Here is a 15,986-nt window from a genome sequence, read left to right as displayed (position 1 = left end):
CTCTCTGCTGCTTTTGACAGCCAATGAGGAGAACAGTCACAGCCTAGGACTTGCCATGAACAGAGTCTGAGCAAATCCATCCATTGCTGCCATCAAGGGCAGCCTTAATACTCATTTGTTCCATACTGAAATTTTAAAATTTCCAGCCTAAAGTTGTAGAGAATTATCTCAAAGTCACAAGCATGGCAGTAGAGCTGCTGGGGAAGTCCCAGAGGACTTGCCCTGAGAAAATAGCATGGACTGGCTTGAAAGAAGATTTATGCAGTAATTCTTTCTCCACCTTCCACTGACACCTCAGTTGAGTGGTCCTCGCCCTTTCCTGAATTAAAAAAGGCTGACCAAAGAGGTCCCTTCCAGCAGGCCAGCTGCCTGCTGCTTCTTGATAAACCCATTTTATGTCAAACAACTTAGGTCAGTGCAATCTTTCTCTGCCCTTGAGCCACTCTGCTGTTGCGATAGCTGCTGCTGCCCTTCCTGCGGGGAGTGAGTGCGCTCAGCAAAGGGAGAACACCATGGCAGGTTGTGGGAGAGGAAGCATGTTGCTGACAAAAAGGAAGATAAAGGTGGAGTCCAAGATTTTGTGCAAGGCACCCTCCCAAAATCCTCTTAATCATCTTGTGTCACACCCCTGTTTAATTCCAGGAAGTTTTTAACTCTTACCTAGTTTTCCAAGTATTGCCATCAGCAAGAAAATGGTGCTTAAATGAAGTGCTGAGGAGGCCTCTGGAAACCTCGAATGATCTTTGGTGACTTGACTCCGGAGCCAGCCAAGGCGCAGTGGATCACCTCTTGAAGGTTGGCCATCCCCAGAGTAGCCCTGTAAGCCAAACCCAATGAGCGAATTGGTGTGGAATGGCTCCATGCGGCAAAGGCTGTTTCATGTTGTTTTAAACTTGAAAGCTGGAAAATTCAGAGCCAGCACTAAATATTTGTTCCACTTTCAAAGCTGAGCATCAGGGAGCCATTCCTTAAATAGTGGATGCCTGTTCTCTGAGCCCAGATGTGCTTATAGCATGGGTCTTGCCAGTGTTTTCCTTTCCTCCTGCTTCCCACATGAATGCGTGTGCAGATTTCTAGCCACCCATCTTTACCCTTTAAAGCTGGTGTGAGGGGTAGCAGCTGTTCCTTCTTCAACAGAGGTGGCAATAATATTGTACAAATTGTTTTCACCCTTAATCAGTAAAACTTGCCACACAAGTGATCCTATTTCTTGCCAGAAGTGATAAATGGAACTCAATTTTGGAGCACATGAAATGTTAGACAAAATACATTAGTCAAAGACACTTCAGAGTATCAGTTACTTTCCTGTGGTATGTAAGTAATAATTCAGTTCTTAAAACCTTCCACCTGGGTTTGGAAGGTCACCTGAGCTCCTGTTGCAGGCATTTAGCAGCGAGTTAGAGTGTGAGGTAGCAGTGAATTGATAGATTGCCCTGTGTTTCCATTTATGTAACTAGAAACAGCAGTAGAATCCAGCCTGAAATTTGAGATACTGGTCTTTACTAATCCATTTTATTGAGTCCAGGCTGGGATGTTTCTGTCACTCGCTATCATTTTACACAGGCAGCTAATCTCAAATTATCCCTTCTTTAAATAGCACAAGTTGTGCAGACGTATGGTAATGACAATGCACAGAGATGCGCAAAGCACAAACAGTCATCTCCTGAAGATCAGTTGTCCCTTCCTTCCTCCTCTGGCATCTGCCTTTGCCCTAATGTGTGTGCAGTGGAGAGAGGCTATCCTGAGTGAACCAGAGGAACCAAGATCTAATATGCCTGGAGAGGGGAGCTTTTTCTTTCCATATTGTGTCTGCTCTGTTTCCTTGCTCTGAGTTAAGCCTGTTGCTCCTTTCAGGGAAAGAAGGTGCTGAAGGAAGGCAGGAAGGTTATCCCCTTGTTACTGGTCATGTGCACTGCAGTGCTGGTGAAGGGATCTGTCAGATCTGGCTATGTCTGACTTAGGTGCTGCCCAAAGCTTAACAAATGATGTGGTTTGGAGTGATGGAGTTGCATCACTTCAGAAAGAGATTGGTGCAAGAAGGAATAGATTCCACCTGCAACTATTCCTTGACCAAAAGAAGAGCAAAGGTGAAAGTTTTGAGAGTTTTAGCAAGGTTTTCTACTTTTTCTTCCTGACCAAAAGAAGAGCAAAGGTGACAGTTTTGAGAGTTTTAGCAAGGTTTTCTACTTTTTCTTTTCCTAAGCAATCATGTTTGAGCTCATATGCAGAAATATTCTTTCTAATCCAGCAGAGGAGACATGATGTAGAGGAAGTCAGAATGCCCAAGAAAAATCACAGTTTTCTCTGCTGCAGCCTAAGAAAAAATACGTTCTCATTTACTGCACTCATATGTACCTCCATCGTTTTTCAGCACCATTAACTGGTAAAGAATAAAATCAGTTGTCAGGACATTGAAGCCAAAAGTAAGAAAAAAATGGGAGTTATGATCAAAGAGTTGAAAAGTGGGTAGCAGTCTGATAAATTCTGGGGCAAATCACGGGAAGGGATTAGGAAAAGGTGATAAAATTAATGGTAATTAATGTAAAACTGTCTTGTGAACTAATTGCAATGTAATTTTGGTAAGATGGTGTCTGATTGGTAGAAGTAATGTTTTTGATATCAACTTAAGCATACACCTACTGAAATTTCTGTAAGACATGATTTTGTTCCACACGATGCTCTGAGTAAAGACAAGCCCCAAACTCTAACAGCATAAGACTAAATAAAGGCATCAAATTAATTGCAATCTGGCTAATAGTCATGCTTTCTAAAGTAATTGTAAATGAGGAGGCATTCAGAACTGTTGTTCCTGAGGGATATACCAAAGGGATCATTCTTTGAGGCTTGGAGTACTCAGTGGCTTGGGTTTTGACCTAAGAACACATGACATACTCCATTAGACAAGGACAGTGGTAATGATGCAACCAGTGATGAAGAAATAAATAACAGTGTCAGGGACCAGCCTATTCTTTAGCATCTTCTGCATTGTCTGGTAAACTGATCTCCTCCTCAAAAATGTGTATTTGAATCTTCAGCCAAATTCAAGGTGGTAACAGACCAGAGATGTGTGTTTATAGCTGTGCTATTTGACTGGGAGATTGTGTTTTGGAAACCAGTGACTCAGGCTTGTTTATAATGGATAATCTGCTAAACACGCACTCCCTGTGTGATACAGTGTACCTGAAAGCAAATGTTACAGAGCAGATTGCTGAGTAAAGGTCAAGGAGGTGATATTTCCATGTGTACAGCGTTAATGAGACCATTTCTGAAATGTTTACGGTTTTAAAAGGATTTTGACAGATGGGCAGAGAACAGAGACTGTCTGAGCTGCATGAGCATAGGCTGAACTGTGCTGTCTAAAGAGAGGCAAGAGAATCTAAATCAATTTATTTTGTTAAACATGACATTTGATGTTCATCCAGTAAAAACTGAAAGCAGGGAGAGAATTAATAATGGCAGATTATCTCTGGACATAGCAAGGTGGTTAGGTGCTGGAGGTGGACAAAGATGGGTTAGAAAATGGGCAACTAAAAATGCCTTTTGCTTTCAGAGTCAGCAACTACCCACTTAACTCAGGATGCAGGGTTTGCCTCTTACATGAAATAAGCACTGGATCCTTTTCGAAAAAATACAATTCCGGTAAATGAGCTTGTGGTAAAGGCACAAGTGTTGTGGTAAAAACGCTGTGGGCATTAGAGTTCTAGCAGGCCAGGCTAAGTGAATTCACAAATTTCAGAGGCTCTAGACAGAACTGACTTCTCCCACACCCAGTACTCCGTGTTTAGCTCAGTTTGCCTGCTCCCTCAGTGCCATTCCTGGTGTATGTTAAAGCAGGCAGGATACCCCCCTGTATCCTCATCTTAGGGCTTTCCCTTGGTCCCTTGGGGAAGGGAGTCTTGTGCTTGGGAGCTGTAATGTGTGAGAAGGCCCAGCAAAGGATCACTGGGGTGATTCTGTAGTAGCAGTGTAGGGGCCTTAGGGGAGGAAGGTCTGGCCCTATAGATGCTTTGTGCTATTCTTGTGATTAAATTCCCTGGAGAGGAAAGCCAGACTTTGGGTCAGTATCACAAGCCTGTTCAAAACACAAACAAGGATGAAATCCAGATCTAATAATCATTTTCACCTCATGGCTACCAATTATTTGGTTCCACAGCCAGAATGTTACTATTGGATTTGTTCCACTTCTGAACACTGCAAATACTGAACAAAGGTGAAGGTTTTCATAGCAGTTTTTGAGCTGTGAGCAGCCTTTCAAGAAGAATGTGAAAGGACAAAGTTCTTAATACAGAGGAAGATACCAGGATGGCTTTTGTGTGGGTCCATGAGGCACCGCATATTTGCGTCACCTTACAGCCGTTTTTCAAATTTGTTATATCATTAGTATATAAATAATGTAGAACACAGTATTAGGGGAACTGTACATAAGTATATTAAAGTCTGAGATGCAACAGATGTACTGCACATATTTACATAGGAAAGTCTATATCAGGATGAGTTTCTCAGTACTGTGGGATCTGAATCCTAGTTTTGGGACAGCAGGTACCTGTCAGTGTCTGAAAGTACTGGCTTGTACACATGTGAATCAAGAGTGCCCATCGCCAGCTTTCCTCCATAGGTGCAATAGGGATGGAAATGTTAGACATTTGGCTGCACTTGGATGTAAGAGGAGGCATTTTATGTTAGGTAGCAGGCACACTGCAAAGCCATTCCTTGTTACCTTAGGAGACTGAAAGGAGTAGGGCAGCAGGCACACCTGTCTTCACTATATAGTTTATATGAAGTGACTGCACTCTGAAAAGTGTGATGTGTGGTGGGAGTTAAGTAGGAGTGAGAGGCAGGGGTTCACAAACCTCTCTGAGAGGAGGACAGGAGTTGAAAGAGAGACACAGAGTGTCATTACTCAGTGTACAGGTAAGTCTCACCCTTGAATGACCTGCCTTCACCACCTTAGGGGTCAGCATGGGCAATCTATGAAGCATGTTTGGCACGTGAGTTGCAATGATGCAGTAAAACGTATATGTATGAGCATCCATCCTCTGTGCTAGTGTTTGATACCTGAACAACCCTGCTTAACATGCCATGGGCCAGGAATAAGTGCCTGCAGAACAAATACACTGAAAAAGCCTCTTGATTCTTTCTGTAAGGCTTTCCTCTTCCTTCTGGCACAAACACTGCAGAGCAAGGCTTTTTGCACAGGCAGTGAGTAACACATCTCACGTTTTTTAACGTACTTTGAATTCTTGGAAGGCTGAAAGGACCTTGACTTTACACCCATTTGTAGCCCAGACTGATTTCCCGACTGGAGTAAATGTTACCATCAGTAGAAGGACTTGCAATACTTATACAATTGTGTCTATATTGGGGCCTTCCCTTTGACCAGATTCTAGATGGGGCAATTTTTAACACATGTTTATTTTCACAGCTATGCTAGAGCCAAAGTATAGAGTAGGTTTAAGGACTGGGGTCCTTAACTGCTACCCTCCTTTCATAGCACTGGTGTTGCCCATGTGCTTGTTCTGCTTCATGGGACAGATTTAGGAATGCTTGTTTTGATGAACTGCTTGCTTGCTTGGCTTGGCATTTCCAAACACTGTGTCAGCTTTCCACAGAGCTGTCTTGGTTCAGTCGGTTGGGGAATTCAGCTCACAGCACTAAGGCTGCAAGTGGCATGACTCAAGGATAAGGTAATTGGCTTTATTACTTTTTTTTTTTTCCTGAGTAATTACACAAGAATTGCACAGCTGCTTTCCAAAAGTGGGAAGAGAGGGTCTGAATTTTCTGTTGGGTGTTCAGGAGTTGAGATGAGATGTTGACTGTGATAATTGTGATAGTGATGGTAATTGTAATGCTTTCCTTTGGGTGGGAGCTGTTTCTAAATGTGCAGCTCATTCAGTGTGGGTTTTTCTGCGGCAGCTCATGCTGCACAAGCCACAGTTTCTTGTGTGCCTGTTGCCAGCTACTTAGAGAGCAAGTGTCAGGGAGTCTGCTCTCATACCAGCAGGAGGAGAGGGGGAAAACATACAGGGAGAAAGCTAGAGATGAGACCTGAATACTCAGGGACTGATCTGTATCAAAGTGTTTCCAAAGTACAGAGACAAGTGTGGCTGCCTAGAAGAAAGACCCTCACACCTCATGCTGTCCCTCCTGATCATCTCTCTCCCATCTTAACACTTTGTGTCCTGAGCTCCACTATGTAGTGAGTACCTGGAGGTGGCTTAGTAAACATAGGAAGAATGCAAAATAAAATGGAAATAAAATAAAATAAAATGGAAACATGGACAGCGTGAGCTGGAAACTAAACATCACAGAAAAGTGATAGGAAGGCTGATGGGGGAAGTTTATGCTTTCTTGTAGGCTGGCATATTTGTTAACGGGAAACAAATAAGGTTTGGGCACGTGACATTTCTTACAGACCTCTGTACTTGGAAGCTTCTCTGTTTTTTTCTTAATTTCATTTTTCCTAATGTAAGCTATTGCTGCTCTGAGACCTGTTTGTCATTTATATCCTTATAGTACTGTAGCTCTGCCCATCATCGGGGTGCTGACAGAGAAGTCCTTTTGCACGCATTTGTTAATGGAGGGTGGATGCCGGAGGGATTCTGGTTTGGACATTGTTTTGTTTGTGGAGGTGAAAGTGCTGAAGACTGAAGAAAATAAGCAAAATGAAGAGGAAATGAAACCTTTCTCTAATTTCCAACCTAAACGTATTATTGACCAGGATAAACATATTTTTAGTGTTTGGGAATGAGACTGTCTTTCAGCTGTTGTCATTCACTCTTTTCTTCTCTATTTCCCCACTGGGAGTGTTTTGGGGCAGCAGTCAGACCCTTGTACACCTTCCTTCACCCGTGTTCAGCTCCTCAGCTGGCTGGGCTTCCACTTCAGGAGGTCCCAGCCAGCACAAGCTGGTGGTCACCAGGAGCAGAAGTCCCACCCTTCACCCTGTGCCACCTCCCAGGTATTTGCCTGTCTGGAAGCAGAGCTGGCCACTGCCCTTCTCTGCTCACCCTCCAGCAGCCCGCTCCTCCCACGCTGTTATTTTTAACCCGGACTGGAGTCTTGATTCACTTCACCCCATGGCCTCCTGCTTCTGCCAACAGAAACAGACTGTGAAAGTACAGAGTTAACCCCAGCTTTCTCAGGCTTCCTGAAGCCCTTCTCAGTCTGGGCAGCTCAACTCCATCTGCTGGAAATATTCCCCCTGATAACATGGAAGATGACACCAGCCTTTTCCTCTGCTAGGACCATGAGAACAGGCTCACATTGCCTTTGCCGTGGACTTGGGGAGAAGCTTGGCACAATGTATCTAGGCTTCAGGGAAAAGTTATCAGATCCCACAGTACATTCATAACTTGTAAGATGTCCTAGTAGTCAGGTATTTTTCTCCTCAGCTTTCCTCATGTTTTCCACTATAAAATCTCACCCAGTCTCTTGTTATCATCCTCAAGACTGTTCCACCCATGACAGTCAAGAAGGAAAATATGTTCTCAATAAATAACTGTTATGGTCGTAAAGTTGTGGGACTAGAACTCTAAACTGGAAGATGTACCAGAAATACAGTTCTGCATGGACTCTCTACATTTTATTTCAGAGTCTGACTGTGCTGACCTCCACAGACTTCAAGCAGAATCCATCACCTCACCCCGCTACTGAAGTCGATGGGGGCAGGAACCATCTGATCTATCTGCACAGGTGTGCTCTATACACAGATGTATCTGGAGTAGTCAGACTCCTTTTGTAGTCAGGGGAGAGAAAATGTGTTTTGACATTAATCAGTCTGACCTATTTTAGCTTTCTGCCTAAGTACATCTTTTCACGGAGCGTAATTGAGTTGCCAATAATGAGTTCAAATGTGGATATCTACATCAGCTGATGTGTACCCTCAAACTTTCCAGTTACTTCACCTGGCTCCAGACCAGGTCTTGGCAGATCAGCATTCAGTCATGACCACTCACGTAGTTATAATGAAAATCATTTTGCAGTTCTTGCCTCAGAAGGTCCTTAACTAAGTGGATGCAGTGCTATGGGAGAGAAGGCCTGCAGGTCATTACAGCTTAGCTGCCCTGTGCGCCAAGAGATATTCAGTGATGGCTGATACTCTTTCTATACCTTTCATGACAAGTAACAGTTTACAGTACAAGAATGCCAGAATAGTTCAGGTAGGAAAAGGACCTTTTGAGCTCACCTAGCCCAGCCTCCTGCTCAAAGCAGGGCCAGCTTTGGAATCAGCCCAGGCCACTCAGGGCTTTGTCCAGCTCATCTTGAAGACCTCCAAGGATGTAGATGGTGTCTCTACAAGGAGACCACAAGGATGTTGTGGTGTCTCTGGGCAACCTGCTGATGCTTTGGCTGTTCTTGGGGAAAATTACTTTCCTCACTTGAAGTCAGAAATTTCCCTGTTTTGATGTACAGCCTTTGTCTCTTATTCTCCCACCACGCACATCTGAAGAGCCTGTTTTGGCCTTCATGGTAACCTTGTTGTAGGTACCATAGGGCCCCTGATAGATCATCCCCAAAGCCATCGCTTCTCCAGGCAGAATGATTCCTGCTCCCTCAGCCTCTCTTCAAAGGCTGGGTGCTCCAGCCACGGCTCCAGCCACAGCCATTTTAGTGGCCTTACACTAAACTCACCCAAGGCTATTGGAGCCTTTCCTGTACTGGCGGGGGGGTGGGATAGGTGAAACTGGACACGGTGTCTAGATACGCTCTAATGAGCCCAGAGCAAAGGGGAAAAAACACTTCACCACATCTGCTGGCCGTGCTCCTTCCAGTGCAGCCCAGGGCTCTGCCAGCTGTCCCTGCTGCCAGTGTCTGCTGCTAGCACACATGTAACTTATTCCCTGCCAGCACTCCCACATCCCTTCCAGCAGCCAGTTGCTCCCCAATCTGTACTATTCAATTAGTAGGGTTTTGGCAAAGGTTTTCTATGACTGAGAGCTGTGATAAGACCAGCAGTCACTCATTCATTATCATTAAGTATGCACTCAGTATAGCTTCAAAAAAATCAAAAGTCTGTTGGTATTTATTGGGAATACTTTCCTAAAGCAAAATGCTCACTGGGATTCATTATTTAGCTGAATCCTGACATGAAATAGAAGTATGAATCTGATGTGGGAACTTTCAACAGCTCACATAAAAAGAACGTTTAATTCTGTTTCTAGGAGATACTGGCACCATTTGGAATGGAGTGCTGAGGTGCTCAGGCTGGTTGTGTACAGGCTTTTTATTTTCTTTCAGCACAATGTTGGCGTGCGCAATGTTGAATTCACCCTTGTGATTCCCTTGTGAAGCACGAATGAGCTTCACTCTCTGTTTAAAAGGGAGAAGCCATGGTGCAGAAACCCAGACACCTCTGACCTAACTGTAATTGCCAGAAAGTTAGACATGCAGTCCCAGGCTAGGAATCCACAGTCCTTCTAGAAAGGGAGAAATGGGTCCCTCCAGGGTTTCCTGGATTTCACCCCTTCCCGACTTGTTTTCAGGGTGAGAAATAGCCTGTCTGTTTTCACTGGCGCTGGCACAACCTGAACAGTCCATCTAAATTATTAAATCTTTAAGTAAGGCTTGGGGCTAAAATCCTAGTTAAAGCTAAGCTTTGGCATTACAATTTAAATGGTTCTTCCCCAGACAAGTCACAGAGAACTGAGAGTACTTCTAGGTTTTCCTCCAAATTAAACAAAGCCTCCATCTTCCAAAGACCATCCCTTATGTTGCCTGAGGGGTGCCATGGAGACTGAGGGGGGTGTGGGAGGGGGAATTTTGGGACATGGCAAACACACTATTCTCTTCCTCCTCTCTCACTCCCACCTTTGGCAAGACCTTTTCCCTGCATTGGTGTTGGCACAGATTTGTTGCTGCTGGGGAGGTGAACAGTGGGTTGTACTTGGTGTTTCCATTCCCATTGCATTTCTTCTGTTGAGGATCCTGGCAAAGGGGACAGAAACTGCCCTCTGGTCCTGATGAAAAGGGACCTAACTCACTTTGTGGAAAAATGTTACCTTTTGACTGCCAGAGTGCTTGGAGGTGTTCCAAGTTGTTACAGTAGAAATGGCACTGAAATATCTCTAATTTTCCCCTCTGTGACACGATCTTGCCTACAAATTTCAGTGTCACAGCTGAACCACTTGTTTTCTTCAACACCTCTGCAGAAGCCTAGATAGAGCCCTACTGCTAGTGACTTTTGTTGGGGGATGGAAGGTTTTGGTTGTGTACAGTTTGAGAGATAAGCTGAACTCTCATGTTGAATGAAAAAAAATCACTAGTGTGTATGCAGCACGAAGCAAAATGGCATCCCCCTGGGACACAAACCACCAGCTTTATTTCCAGCCTGTGGGAATTCTGACTGGATTACACTGCTCACAGGTTCGAGCTGGAAAACACTTCAAATGAAGGAACTTTAACACTGAAAAGAAGTTTTGATTGCTTTTTTCCAAAGTATTGGAGAGCTCTCTTGCACAACTAGCTCACACTAATGAAGTGCTGAGGGTCCCCATCCCAGGGACTGTCCCAGTCTTTCCTCAAATGTACCCCAGCACATAGGTTATAAGAGTTGTGCAGTAACCTAAATGACACCTAGTCTCGATTAAGATTTAGTTTGGAGGCTGAAAACCATCCAGTGAGTTAGTCTCAGGGATTAAGGAAAACAAAACCTTACCGACGGCTGGATAAAATTCACATTCCTTTCAATTGTGATCATCCTACATCAAGGAAATGTTTGAAATGTTGGCAGTCTCCTGTGATAAGCCTGTGAAAGTTATTATATTGCTTTAAGTAATTTAAGAAAGAAGAACCAAGAGCTATAGTATAAATGTGTTATATAAATCTCCATTTTTACAAAAATAATTTGATTGATGTCAGGTCCCAGCGGGTGACCTTTAAAAGAGACCACATCAAATGGAGTGGCAGAGCTGCAGCTTTCCACCCCCACACTGACTCTTCTCCTCCTTGCTTCTCCTCACCAGAGTGCCTCTAGACAGCTATGTCATCTGTAGCCATAAAATAAATTGAAGAATGTCTGTCTCACGAAAGGCATAAAAGGAGCCCTTTTCTCATCTCTGTTGAAGTGGGCCACATCCCTATTTGAGCTGAGAAGTGAGCTGTGTACCTGCATGGGGGCTTAAATGACTGTAAAAACCTCCTCCTCCTCCCTTGCCTCAGATCAAGACATCCTGCATTAAGAGGGATGTTTTCTGTGGGGCCTAGGCAGGGCATGGCAGGAGTTCTAGCTCTGTGCTACTTGTATTTGCTGTTTAGTTAATGTAGAAACAGCATAATTTCTAGTCTTGTCTATCAGCATCAACTGTTAATTCTAGAGGAAGGAGAAAGCCCCTCTGAAAATCAACATTTCTGAAGCTGTTTGGTTGCACCTTAGAAAAAGAATATTTTCTGTACTGCTTTGAATCAGGAAGCAGAGTAGAAACAACCAGTGTTATCGTTACACAAGGGTGTCCTATTTTCAGAAAGCCATAAAAGAGTAATGTAAAGCAAAATAAAGTCCTGCTGAGGTGTCCTGCCTGAGACATTTAGAGATGCTGTATTGGCAGACAAGAGTTCATCTATTCAGAGAGAAACAAGGTTTTACTTGGAGGGAGCTGAAGTTTAGTTAAAGCAGATTTGTTTCCTTGTGGCCTGGGGCAAAGAGGGGGGATAGGGATGTGGGTGATTCACAGTCATCTACGCCCCTATAACCAAGTCCCTGCACCAGCCCATCACGATTGCCTGCCTCAGCACGTCATGTGAAGCTTGCGAAGAAAGCACCTGCTGGTGCCCAGTGAGCCCTCAACCTTTGAATCTTGGTGACAAGAGGTCATTTCTTGCACTTCAGATGATGTGGAAAGTAAGATTCATTTTCCCTTCTTTAATTCTTTCCATGAACACATGAACATTTGTGTTCATAACCTCTTCTCAGGTGTTTCACCCCCTAATATTCCTCTAGAAGAGCCTTTTGGGCCCCCCCTAGGATCAGACAACCAGTGGGAGGAAGCCAACAGATTGACAAGCTACTATAGAGAAGAAATGTCACAGAACTTAGACCAGCTCTGGTTTCGGCATCCCTAAAGGCCACAGAATCCTTTAGAGATTTTCCTGTTGATGCTGAATGCATGGATATTGCAGTCATTTCCCTAACAACAAATAAGGTCCAGAAACAAAGATTATGCTTTCTCTGAAAGATAAGTAGAAGATCACAGAATCACAGAATGGTTTGGGTTGGAAGGGACCTTAAAGACCACCTAGTTCCAGCTCCTTTGCCTAGGCAGGGAACTCATGATGCAGCAACAGGCACTGGTTTGAATACCCTTTTCGGCAGGGAGCCCAGTGCTGTTCAGGCACAGGACAGAAGGATCTCGATCAGTAATGAGGCAGAGGGAAGAGCACAAAGATATATCTAGGTTTGATCCCTGTCTGTTCCTTACCTAAGGGAAGGTGTCTAGGCAATGCATTGAGAGTCTCTCTGAAGAGAATAGAGAGTGGATCCATTATGGGCCATCCTGTCCTTCCAGCTTTTTTGTCATGCCATGTAAACACAACCACTGAGTTTTAAACCAAAGGTATCATGAAGATTAATTGAGGACCATTAATTTTTGCTCTGTAGTATACTGGTCTGCCTAAAACTTCTGTGAATCTGTTTAGATCTCTTTTTTTACTGCTGACTGAGGCAATCTGTTGATGTGATCTCAGACTATGTCTGGGGATCTGAGCACAGCCCACCACATGCTCCAAACTAAGTACTGGCATATATTTCACTATTTATTGTATCATTCACAGGCATAGAAGAGTCTCTGCTTTTCAGGCTGCTCCGCAGATGCTTTTAGAGTGTTTTAAGTGTTTGATATTCATGACATATTCTTTGGTTAGTATGTGATTAATTCAAAATATTTTCCCACTGAGTGGCAAGAACAATAGCTTCCAGTTTGGATTCTTAAACACAACTTTAAGATTTCTTTAAAATGCCAATATTTCCTTACAATATACTACTTCTGATAACATGCCTGCCACCAAGCTTGTACGGTAGAGCACTTGGAGAATGCTTAGCTTTGAAAGAGCAAATTTAGGTGAGAATAAGATAAAGAAAATTATTTTGTTTGCAAAAAACTAAGCCATAACCTACAATTGAAGTTATTCAGTGTAGCTATAAAATCATCTTAATTGTCATTATCAATTAGCCCACTTAGATTACTAAGGGCAAACTCCAGGAGCAGACAGGAGTCCTAAGTTTGCATGGAGGAGGACAGGCTGGATACATAGTAGGAGATTGCTAACAGGAGTCTGTTACATTTCTGTGCAACAGCTCCGTCAAGTTTCTGCTCTCATGGTTTCTGTGGGAAACCATGCAGATTAAAATGCATGGTACAGTGGTAAGGAGAAGAATTCACTTTTGGGAAAAGGGTAGGAGGGATGACTGGCAGAAGGAATTCATGTGGACTGTTCAGAGGATGATGGAGAATGCTGTACCTTCCCCAAGCTACTTCTCCCTTCCTCATCCTCCTTTCCACTTGAAAAACCAGCTTCTTCTTTCCCTGTTTCCACTCCTCTCATATCCTCTGTCACAGACCTGAATTATGAATGCTTCTGCTCTGAGGTGTTTTGACTCACCCGCCTTTAAATCTTGGTCCCCACACATTCATTTATCTCTGCTATCCAGCTGCAGGCTATATCTCTCAGCCACAGTGGGTCCACTGGCTCTTCCCAGTAGGAGAGCCAAAGTTCATCCCAAGAGGCAGTGTAGCTTGCCTGATGAAACACAAGTTGCTTTTATCAGCCTTCTTTTGTTTTCCTGAGAAGCAGGCAACAAAATTTCATGTTCCATGCACTCAGCCTCAGCACAACACTCCAATGCCAATCCTTGATTAAGCTTTGCTGACTGTTTATACCAGGCTTTTTCCAGCAAAGGTTAACTTTTTTTAGCTGCCCCTGTGAAGCAGCATTGCTTTGGAGGAAGCCTCAGCACTGAGCTGGATTTTCTCTCTGTTATTTCCTGGCTTAGGGAGGTCGGTCCATCGGATGTGCAGCTGGATACGGACTTCGGCGACTTACAAGGAGGTTGATGAGGGTTGCATTTAATGGCGTTAGACTGCTACACATCTGTCTCCAGCCCTGCCTTGTCTTTTTGGCAGAATTGTTCAGTTCAGTACAAATTCACCAGTGTTGCAAATTACTTAGCGAAATTTACTCTACAAGCATTTTACCCAAGTGTATTTTTTAGCCCTGGAAATGATTCCTTCAAATAGCCCAAAAGAGGGCAAAACTACATTTGCTGTTTTCCATACAATGTGTACTCAAGTCATATCCTCATTAACCTCTTGTCATATCCTGTCACGCCCTGAATGGCGTAACTAAAGGAGGCTGGGCAGCCTGTGGCAGGTCACCACATAGTATTTCCTGAGTACTCATGCTTGTTCTCTGTGCAATCACAGCTCAGTTGTGAACAGCTGCAGAAAGTGAAAGAGGGGCAGGTACTGCTGACACAGCTTTGTAGTCGTTATTCAAATAATGTTCACAGATGCTTTCTTACCAAAACATATTTTACTTCAGAAATTAAATGCCACCAGCATTAGAAAACAGCTCACCCACCACCGCAGACTAGAAGGTACAGCAATTGCATTATGTTCCTCCATCACTATGAATTGCCTAAATAAAGACAATAAAACATTGTGATGTAAGTTCAGCCACATGAAGATCTGTAGGCTAGAAAGCTTTGGAATGAACAGGACTGACTGAGGCAGACCTATGGTGAAATCTGCACTTGCAAAGAGTGATGTATTTTGTCTTTAAAACTCAATTTGAATTATGTTCAAACTTTCCCACATACTAAACCTCTGTTTAGAGAACTATCAGTATACCCTGATGCTTACAGGACTGACTGAAGCATACATTACTGTAAACTCAATGCTGAAAAGAAAATCGAAAACTTCCTGATAAATATAAGTAGCGATATAATTAAGAGATAATGATCTCTTTGGTAATTCATAGCTCAGAATAAGGACGGTCTTTGTCCAGAAGAGTTTGCAATGTATTTCTTCTTGGCAAACAGCAGGTTCATGGGTTTTGACCCCTTTTCAAACAGGAGTGGCAAATAAATTCACTGCTACAGCCAACTTCCTGATTTGCCTTTGGAAATGGGGCAGGACTTCTCTGATTACTCATGAAATGCATCTTTATTAAACAACTTACCAGGATCCAAGTAGACAGAGGAATTAAGTTGCAATGGTCAGTTGTCACACAGAAAAAATTATTTCAACAAAAAAAAGCCCATGAGAGCAAAACAGCAATTAATTTGGCCTTTAACAAGCACAGACTTCAAATCAGTTGACAGTGTTGTTAAAAAAACCAAGGAGGTTGCTGCACATCTACATGGATAGGTACCAGGCTGCCTATAGGCTTGTGGGCTCAGGCTCAGCTGCTTACTGGACAGCAGCTCCTCTCCAGAACACCAGCAACCACAGTGGAGGGGTTTTGCTGGGCAGCACTTACCTTGCCAGGGACGCTGCTCCTGTTTCCCTCCCCCGACCCTTCTCATCGGGTTTCTCGTGTCCTCGGAAAGGTCAGTGTAGTCCAAGGAAACCACATCTGCCCATTGGCTCCGTATGGAAGGCTTGGTTGTAGGAGTACATTTTTACTCTGTCTCCCCTCTTCTTTTTTTGTAAAAGACAGAAACCACAAATGTTTTTCTTCCGGTTTTTTGTCAGTTCCTCTCTATTCGGCAAGCCTTGTTTTTGACAGATTTGTCAGATATTCGGGCTGAGTGCTCCTCGAATCAGAGAGCCCACAGGGAGAGTCCAGTGGTCATCTGTGACTGTCTTACAGTCACCAGATTTGGTGGAGCTATGAGGGGTAATAATTTAATTTTATCATCATGATTTACTTGGCAGTCCCATTTCCTGAGGATTTTTCTAACCTTGCTACAGTGCTAAAAAAGAGCCTTGCAGCTCTGAAAAGTCAGATCAAGGCAGGGGAAAATCAAATTAACTCAGGAGACAGGCACTAAT

The 15,986-nt window shown here is 43.6% G+C and overlaps 1 protein-coding gene across 2 annotated transcripts in view; it reads right to left on the bottom strand.

Moving 5' to 3' along the window:
- The window catches only part of NEDD9 (neural precursor cell expressed, developmentally down-regulated 9), a 103,099-nt gene extending 87,497 nt beyond the window's left edge, over positions 1–15,602 (bottom strand). Inside the window, exon 1 of one of the 2 annotated variants that reach the window (XM_048309248.1) lies at positions 15,472–15,602. The gene's annotated coding sequence lies outside the window, so the exon portion shown is untranslated. Of the gene's footprint in view, positions 1–660; positions 797–15,471 lie in introns of those variants that run through there. The other variant, XM_048309239.1, reaches the window with a different exon arrangement.
- Between the last annotated feature and the right edge of the window lie 384 nt (positions 15,603–15,986).

This window comes from Corvus hawaiiensis, chromosome 1 (assembly GCF_020740725.1).
Source record: "Corvus hawaiiensis isolate bCorHaw1 chromosome 1, bCorHaw1.pri.cur, whole genome shotgun sequence".
NCBI lineage: Eukaryota > Metazoa > Chordata > Aves > Passeriformes > Corvidae > Corvus > Corvus hawaiiensis.
Note: the sequence above shows the minus strand (reverse complement) of the source record. Positions and strands in the feature narration are given on the sequence as shown.